We start from the raw sequence: 10068 nt of genomic DNA, 5'->3' as shown, positions 1-10068 counted from the left end.
TTTTCACTTCCTGTTTTATTTTGTAATCATTTCCTGAACTTGTTTTAGGCAGCTTCACTTCCTCCCTGCAATCAGGATCTGCCACAGCCTAATGTCAATCACCTGGTGTTTGTACTCCTCTTTTGTTTGTTAGACTATTTAATACTTACTGATGCAGCTTCCCTTTGCCAGTTCGTATTTGTTCTTTGAGCCTAGCGTTCCAGCCTTTTGTCTACTTAGCTTTCTAGTGTTTTTTGACCTCAGCCTGAATTTGGACCTGTCTTTGCCTCTGTTTTGGATACCTCTGCTTCTGCTGGATTTTTTGGTGTTTGACCCTGGACTGTATTAAAGGAACTTTGAGTTTGAACCCACTGTGTCAGGTCTTGCATTTGAGTCCTCTGTTCCTGAGCCATACGACAGTACGAACTGGCCAGAAATGGACTCAGCAGACTCTGATTCAGTGCTGAACGCCCTGGGTGCCCAAGGGAGACGGATCCACCAACAAGAGGAGCAACTGGCTCACTTACAGCAAGGGATTAAGAAGCTGAGTGAACAACAAGGTCAGTTCATGACCTCAGTTTCTGATCAACTGAGTTTCCTGGTGGATCAGATTCAGAGGTTTCAGCGTTCTCCTGACCAGCCCACCATCAACGAGGATCCAGCACGTCTCAGGTTAAGGAGGATGTTGTTGCCCAGCCCTTTTTGCCTTCAGTTCCTTCTGCTCATCTTGCCCGTCTGGAGAAATTTTCTGGGAACTCTGGTGAGTGTTGTGCATTTTTGACACAATGTGGCCTCCATTTTGAGCTGCTGCCCCTCTCCTACCCTACGGACAGAGCCAAGATTGCCTTTATTATCAGCCATCTTTCTGGCAGAGCAGAGGCATGGGCTACCAGTGAGTGGGAAAGAAATTCAGCCATGTGTGGGTCACTAGATCTTTTTACCAAGAGTTTCACCCAGATTTTCCAGCACACCAGACCCGGACGGGAGGCGGCCAGGGCCTTGAACTGGCTTCAGCAGCACAAGAGACGTGTCTCGGACTATGCTATTGAGTTCCGCACTCTGGCAGCTGGCAGTGATTGGATACCTGCAGTTCTTTTTGATGCCTTTTTAGATGGCCTTTCAGACGAGCTCAAGGATAGGTTGGCACCATTGGATTTACCCGAGGATTTGGACTCCCTTATCGCTTTGGCGATAAAGATTGATAAGAGACTCTATGAACGTCGGAGGGAACGAGTTCCTTCCAACAATTTTTCACTGGGGAACAATGCGGCCACTGGCGCTACTTCCTGGCGACCCCTCCCTCCAGAGCCTGCTCCTTCACTGTCTGTTGACCCATCAGTCTCTTCTGAGGTACCGATGGAACTCGGCCGGACCCGTCTTCCCCCTGAGGAGCGTCAACGGCGTTTTCGAGAAGTGTTGTGCCTGTATTGTGGCCAGTCAGGTCACCTAGTCTCCTCCTGTCCGACTAATAAAAGAAATCCTAAGAAGAAAACAATCCTGGTGAGTTGTTCACCCTTTTCTGTCAGCATCAAACGTGTTTGTCCTACTATATTACTCTCCACCTCTGAGAAGAGTGTTGAACAGAAGGTTCTTATTGACTCTGGTGCTGATGCTAACCTGATGGATGCTCGCTTTGCAGAACGGTTGAAACTAAGGACTGTTCCCCTTGAGGAACATCTGTAGGCCACGGCTCTGGATGGATGTCATTTGTGCTCAGTGTCTCACCACACTCAACCTGTCAAGATTACATTCCCCGACAATCATTCTGAGCTAATTAAGTTTCTTCTAGCAGACTTCCCAGAGCATCCCGTAATCCTAGGCCATCCCTGGCTAGTTCTGCATAACCCAAACATTGATTGGCCCACAGGTTCTATTCTGTCGTGGAACTGCAATTGTCTTCAGAACCAATCGGGTTCTGAGAATGTTTTTTCCTCTGCATTAACCCAATTTACTTCGAAAGATTTAGACCTTGATTGTCCTGAGTTATCCAAGGTTCCAGCCTGTTACCACAACCTCAAGGAAGTGTTCAGCAAGTCTCTGGCTGCTTCGTTGCCCCCTCATCGACCATATGACTGCTCTATTGATTTACTGCCTGGCACTGCACCCCCCAAGGGACGTCTATACTCGTTGTCCCTACCAGAACAGCAGGCTATGAAAGATTATGTAGACTCAGCCCTCAAGTCTGGCATCATTCGACCATCCTCATCTCCTGCGGGTGCAGGGTTCTTCTTTGTGGCCAAGAAGGATAAGTCCCTGCGGCCGTGTATCGACTATCGGGGACTTAATGACATCACCATAAAGAACAGGTATCCTCTTCCTCTCATCTCTTCTGCTTTTGAGATTTTGCAAGGCGCCAGGATTTTTACAAAGTTGGACTTAAGAAATGCTTATCACCTGGTGAGGATTAGAGAGGGCGATGAGTGGAAGACCGCTTTTAATACCCCTAGTGGACATTATGAGTATCTTGTGATGCCTTTTGGACTCACTAATGCCCCAGCGGTTTTTCAGGCCCTGATAAATGATGTGCTTCGAGACATGCTCAACAAATTTGTTTTCGTCTACTTGGATGATATTTTGATCTTCTCGTCTGATGAGCAGTCCCACACTACACATGTTCGCAAGGTTCTTCAGCGTCTTCTTCTACACAAGCTCTACGTGAAAGCAGAGAAATGTGAATTCCATGTTCCAAGGGTGTCCTTCCTTGGCTCCATCGTGGGTCAGGGGGAGATGCAGATGGATCCAGCCAAGGTGGAGGCCGTTAGGGACTGGCCTGTCCCAACTTCGAGAAAGGAGGTACAAAGGTTTTTGGGGTTTGCAAATTTCTATAGGAAATTCATAAGGGATTTCAGCACCATTGCAGCACCCTTACATGCCTTGACCTCTCCTACCTCTAAGTTTCAGTGGTCTCCTCAGGCAGATAATGCCTTCCAGAAGCTGAAGAACAGGTTCACTTCTGCCCCGATTCTCACCATACCAGATCCTCAACTTCAGTTTTTGGTTGAAGTGGATGCCTCAGACTCAGGAGTGGGGGCTATTCTTTCTCAGCGCTCAGTAGGGGATAACCGGATTCACCCATGTGCCTTCCTCTCTCGCAAACTATCTGCCAGTGAGAGAAACTATGATATTGGGGACAGGGAATTGTTGGCCATTAAGGTGGCACTAGAGGAGTGGCGTCACTGGCTGGAGGGGGCCGAACTGCCATTTATCGTTTGGACAGATCACAAGAATCTGGAATATCTTCGGAGGGCCAAGAGACTAAACCCCCGTCAAGCCAGGTGGGCCTTGTTTTTTAATCGCTTTAACTTCACTGTGTCCTATCGACCAGGTTCCAAGAATGTCAAACCAGATGCTCTGTCTCGCCTGCATGGCCTCACCTCTTCCCCTCCTGAGGCACCTGCTCATGTTATTCCATCTTCATGTGTTGTGGGAGCACTGACTTGGAGTGTGGAGGAGAGGGTCAAGCAAGCATCAGCTGGGGTTCAGCCTCCGGACGGGTGTCCTCCAAACCGACTATTTGTTTCTCCAGAGCTTAGGTCCCAGGTCATCCATTGGGCGCATGCTTCCAGTTTCTCTTGTCACCCAGGTGTTGAACGTACGCTGTTTGTCATACGGCAGCGGTTCTGGTGGTCGACGATGAAGAGAGATGTTGCTGAGTATGTGGCGGCCTGTCCTGTCTGTGCCCAGCATAAGCCTTCCAACACCCGCTCTTCCGGACTGTTGCAGCCACTACCAATCCCCACTCGACCTTGGTCTCACATCTCTCTGGATTTCGTTACTGGACTGCCCAATTCAGAAGGTAATACCACCGTTCTCACTGTGGTCGACAGATTTTCTAAGATGGTTCACTTCATCCCTCTTGCTAAGTTGCCTACAGCAAAGGAGACTGCTGAGGTTTTGATGTCTCAAGTGTTCAGGATTCATGGTTTCCCGACTGACATAGTGTCTGATAGGGGTCCACAGTTTATTTCCCAATTTTGGAAGGCGTTTTGTTCCCTGTTGGGAGCTTCTGTCAGTCTCTCATCAGGTTACCATCCTCAAACCAACGGCCAGTCAGAACGGCTAAATCAAGAACTAGAGACTGGTCTGCGCATCCTGGCCTCACGGTGTCCTTCTTCCTGGAGTAAGCAGCTTATGTGGGTAGAGTTTGCCCACAACACCCTACCCTGTTCCTCCACCGGCCTGTCTCCATTTCACTGCGTCCATGGCTATCAACCTCCTCTGTTTCCAGCCCTAGAGAAAGAGGTCAGTGTACCCTCTGCCATTAGTCTTATCCGCCGCTGTCGTAGGACCTGGGCCATGGCGCGTCGCACTCTCCTGAAACAGTCCTCAACCTACAAAAGAGCTGCAGATCGACGCAGAGCTCCAGCACCTGTCTACAGGGTGGGCCAAAGAGTCTGGTTGTCCACTCGAAATCTAGCCCTTCGCACTGACTCACGTAAGCTGTCTCCAAGATTTGTCGGACCATTTCCGGTGTCTAAAGTTATTAACCCTGTGGCTGTAAGACTTAAACTCCCCAGAACCATGAGATGTCATCCCATGTTTCATGTCAGCCACATCAAACCAGTGAGAGAGAGCAAGTTGGTCCCTGCCACCAAGGCTCCCCCTGCCCCCCGGATTATTGATAGTGAACCAGTCTAAACAGTTAAGAAGCTGCTGGCTGTGAGGCGTCGGGGTCGAGGACATCAGTTTCTGGTCGATTGGGAGGGATTTGGTCCTGAGGAGAGATCATGGGAGCGAGCCAGCGACATTCTAGACCCATCCCTCATTCAAGACATTTATGATCAGCACCCAGACATTCCTGGTCCGTCTGGAGCCGGACTTTGTGGGAGGGGTAATGTCAGGGGCAGTCCTGATTATATGTGTTTCTTGTATTACTTGTTTTACCTATTCTTTTCACTTCCTGTTTTATTTTGTAATCATTTCCTGAACTTGTTTTAGGCAGCTTCACTTCCTCCCTGCAATCAGGATCTGCCACAGCCTAATGTCAATCACCTGGTGTTTGTACTCCTCTTTTGTTTGTTAGACTATTTAATACTTACTGATGCAGCTTCCCTTTGCCAGTTCGTCTTTGTTCTTTGAGCCTAGCGTTCCAGCCTTTTGTCTACTTAGCTTTCTAGTGTTTTTTGACCTCAGCCTGAATTTGGACCTGTCTTTGCCTCTGTTTTGGATACCTCTGCTTCTGCTGGATTTTTTGGTGTTTGACCCTGGACTGTATTAAAGGAACTTTGAGTTTGAACCCACTGTGTCAGGTCTTGCTTTTGAGTCCTCTGTTCCTGAGCCATACGACAAATGCGACCTGGCCGTACAGACACATATCGCATTGCAAAAAATCAGATACGTATCGGATTCAGGACCACATATCCAAGCGACCTGGGTCGCATATGAAAAAATCCGATCTGTGGTGTTCAGACTGTCATGAAAAGATCAGATGCAGGTTGCATATGGGCAAAAAATTGGAATTGGGTCACTTCAGGCTGCAGTGTGAACGTAGCCTTAGTGAATTACCTGATAAAGTCATCACTAGTCATCACTCCCACTGCCAGAGTCACTAGTCAGACTCTGGCTGTGAGAGTTCACAGAGTAACACACACAAGTACACACACACCTGACTACACTACAACAAACAGACACACACACACACACACACCACTTCTGCTGTGATTTCTTTCCTTATTCTGATGCTTTCTTTTTGTCATTTTTTAGTTTTTTGTTTGTTTTACTTTGGACATTTCTGGACTTTTCAGTTCAGCAATGTCCAATCAGTCTCCCTCCAGCCTCCACCTTACTCTACTAATTAGTCTACTCAGCTCACCTGTTCACCAGCCTACATATACCTGCCTCTGCCAACTCTTGGTTGCCAGAACTTAACTTCTCGTGTCAACTTGCCCAGTTTGATGCACACTGTCTCTACCAGATCCTGTGTGCCGTTACTCATCCTCTCAATAAACCTTTTAAAAATATGTAACTCTGTGTTCGGCTGAATATCAAGTTCACCAGCACTAAGCCTTACACTTTTTTAGCTGTTGTGTCAGAAAGGTCAGATCAGAGACCTCAAGCTGTAGCTTTATGAATAAAAACATTAAGCTTAGGATTTTTAGTGTCAAAGCTTGTTATAATTAAACTTAATTATGAATAGAAATAATTCCCCCATTTTTACCTGTGGTTTAGAAATGTCAGATCAGAGACCTTAAGTTGTAGCTTTGAGTAAGGTATGAATAGAAACAAATAAGCTTTAAAGTTTTAGTGATGAAGCTCATTCCAGTGAAACAATGAAACAAAAGAAGTTGTTCTAGTTGTAGCTTTAGAAAGTTGGACAAAATTACTGAAGATCAGGGCCCAGTTTCAGAAAGCTGGGTTAGTGGATATTCAATCATTTCTGGGGTAAATTCCTGCATACCCTGGCTTTTCCATTTTAGAAATCTTAAAAGCTTTACCCTGAGTCAAATTGCGACAACAAATTAATCCATGAAACAATCCTGTTACCGAGCAGAGTTGTTCGGGCTTACTCTGAGTTATTCCTCCTTTTCAGCTGAGATCTGCATAAGGAAGTGTTGGAAAAGGCATATCCTTTTCTGAAGGAGCCAGTATGCTGGAGCGCAAATACACTATAGAAATCTTTGTTGGGAGAGGCTGATCAGACAACAAATAAATTTTTTATCATTTCTGGATTAATATATTTTCAAGCGTTATTGTTTTCCTCCAAGGCACAGGTGTCAAACTCAAGGCCCGCGGGCCAAATCCGGCCCGTCAAGGTAAATAATCCGGCCCTCAAGAGCCAAAAATAATAAAGTAGAGGCATATATCCTTTGAAAGTGTATAAAATGGCTAAATCTGTGCCTCCTGTAAGTGTAACTCACCCCAATATCAACGTTTTTTGCAGATAAACTGTATAAACGGCCTAAGGTTGCTACTTTTATGTTACTGTGCATTTTTTATACTTCTATGTGAACTGGAATGAAATTATGAAATGAAAAGTATCGTCTACACACGTGCAACCGGCCCTTGTAATGACTTCATGACGCCAAAGTGGCCCTATATAGAAATGAGTTTGACACCCCTGCTCCAAGGTAATCAATGATAGGACAAGTTGGGTACTAAATCAGCCATACTGAACGAAAACCTTGAGAGAATATACTCCTTGTTTTGAGAACAAATAGAACTTGGAGACACAGTGTCTAGTGCCTCTGTTATCTCATAATTCGTTACATTACAAATAGTAAAAGCAATAATTTATTCTGTGTCAAATTTTAAGACTTCCAGCTCCAATTTTCCATTCACAGATTTCCCCCCAACACTGTTAGGACTACGGCACATTTCTTCACTTAAATGATGCCACCTTTACTTCAACTTAATTTATAAATATAGTCTATATGATTAATATGAAGTAAGTTTGGCACAATACACCTTCAAGAACATCATTGCCAACTTATTTGTAGAAGGATGGATGAAGCCAAATACTGCAAAAAAGATGAATAATCATGCAGGCTGTTTAATAACTCACACCATCCAATCATTAATCGCAAATGTTGATAATAGCCAATCGATACTTTAGTTGAATACGGTTAAACATAAGAAAAAGTTAACCATACCTGATTAAAGTATTTCATCTTGATTTGCTGTCATGTCCTTTTAATGCCTCTCAGGTAACATCTAGACATGTAATAAATGTGACCCCACTCTCTTTTTCTGGGTGTTAAACGATGCAAGAATGCATCTTTAGTTCTGTGTCAAATAAAATGCAGCTCACTAATGCATTTACTTTTTTAGCAACGTAAACGTTTCAACAGCTATCCAGCAGTTCTTGTCAATTTTGGTGGCTTGCATTTGAGCAACCTGTAGTTGGAGCCCTGTTATTTTTAAGGACATGGAGGCCCATCCTATTAGGCTCATTCACATTTAGATAAAAATCAATGACCTGATCTGTCCTGGGTAATTAGAAGCTTGGTGTGAGTGGAGTACTTGGTCACCTTAATCATGATGAGACTGCTGACGTAATCTCTTTGGAATGTGTTGGAGGACTGGACTGTAGACACTGGGGAGTCAAAAGCCCAATCCTCTCCATCTGTTTAGTGATGGCTTATCTCTTTTGACAAAGATGGCATCTTTCACCCCTCTTTAAAATCATCTGTTATTCTGTTAGAACACCTGAAAAGCTGGGTTGGATTTTCTGGTACAGCGCCTGACTGGTTTTTATCTTTAGTCATGATCTGATATTTCCCAGAGCCCCATGAATTGTTTTCTGGTTGAGTCATTTTATGTCAGCTCCCATGATGATTAGGTCATACATGCCTTCTTGTTCAGTCCCTCTTTTGTCAGAGACTTTTCTTACAATATCAGTTTTGCTTTCAAATGCACAGATTGGTTGTTCTTGTTTTATTTTTCATGCCTTCAGCTCGTCACTTATCAACTTGGTTTACGTAACCGTTTACCAGAAAATGTTTGTGCTTTCAACTTGGTTTACGTAACCGTTTACCAGAAAAGGTTTGTGCCTTCCCCCTCTGTGGGCAGCCACCTGTCGACAAATTTAATCCTTGAAGAATGGCATCACTGGTTGGACGGATCATTGCATGTGATTGTTATCCTCATTGATTACAAGAACCTTGCACACTTGACATCTACAAAGATGTTGATGTCTACCCAGAAGAAAAAAAGAAAAGATAGGTCTATCCATTGGCAGTGCTGGTACACATCCATTGACTACAAACGTTAAATATCCATCTTTACCCATCCATCCCAGAGGACATTAAACCAATCTTGGGAACACGGAAAAGTTATGTAGTGCTTGTTGACAAACCTTTGTACCATAAATTACTTAATATGTTACTCCTCTGCTCTCGCGTATTACTTTGGATCTCTTGCTGGCAGATTTTAAAAAGATTTCTTGCTTTTTCAGTTTTAGAAAAAAATATTTTATTTAAAACAAGCAGTTACCTTATATTCTCATGCTGTTGTTGTTTTTTTCAATCTCTTCAATGCTTCATGCAAACAAGAAAAACTACATGTTAGCCTAATGTAAATCAGAACATACAACATATAACATTTGTGAGAAAATTCATGTAAACCTGGTTTTCCTCACTGAGTGACAATAAAGGATATTTCTAGGTTTTTTTTACTCTGTTCAAAAGAAAATGGAATCTGTCAAATTGTTGGAACGAGCTCAATAAATTCTCTCCCAAGAACATTATTCCTAAAAATGGATCAGTAAGCTTGAACTTCAGTTATAAAACAGACTGTTTTACTCGTTTTTTGAGACGGAGGCAGGTGAACTATTGGAAGTAAACGATAAAATACTTATTCCTATAACCTTGTTATTTGTTTAGGTACGGTACCTTTTGTTGACGGACTTCGGTATTTCTTCTCTAGTTTTTAATTTAGATCTGTAGATAAAAGACATAGAATAATGAAGCTTTTTGTTTTATCTAAAGAGGATTTTAAACTATTTAGTGTTTTGTAATAAAAGATCACATATTTACATTGTTGCATGATGTGGATTAAAGAGCCATCCATTTGTTCAACTCTTAAAAATGACAGAATATTACTTTTGATACCATCCATGAGATCACATATTCTTTAATTAAAGAAGCATTGCACAAGTTGTAGACATATGCCCCCTCTGGTAAAGAGTTGAAATGACAACAGTGTTGTGCACATGTATGGGAGAACTGGAACAGCATCTGTGACTGCACAGGTTTTTGTTTGGAGGCGTGATGTTTGCTGAGATAAGAAAGTTATAAATATAGATGTTAGCCCATGTGTTCTTGCTAATGCATCAGTGACAGTGGAAATTCAACAAAGTATGCAAGTGAACAAGAGCGTGGAGCGTGTCACACCCATCCCCAGAGGATTCAGCCTGAATCACTCTCTCACGAACTGACTAATGGAGCCTGGAGGCATCTGCAATAAATAGTGGAAAACTCCTTCAACTTGTTGGGCAATTGTAAAGGCATGCTAGAAAGAAAATGTATAATATTTAACCTTTAAACTTGAGCAATGCACCTTTAAACTAGCAATAATAGAATCAGTATGGAGTTGTTGGATTAAGTACACGCTTAGATATAAAATACTTTTCTTCAACAGTGCTCTGCTTAT

Source organism: Fundulus heteroclitus, chromosome 7 (genome assembly GCF_011125445.2).
Source record: "Fundulus heteroclitus isolate FHET01 chromosome 7, MU-UCD_Fhet_4.1, whole genome shotgun sequence".
NCBI classification, from domain to species: domain Eukaryota; kingdom Metazoa; phylum Chordata; class Actinopteri; order Cyprinodontiformes; family Fundulidae; genus Fundulus; species Fundulus heteroclitus.
The sequence above is the reverse complement of the archived record's forward strand: the minus strand, read 5'-3'. Positions refer to the sequence as shown.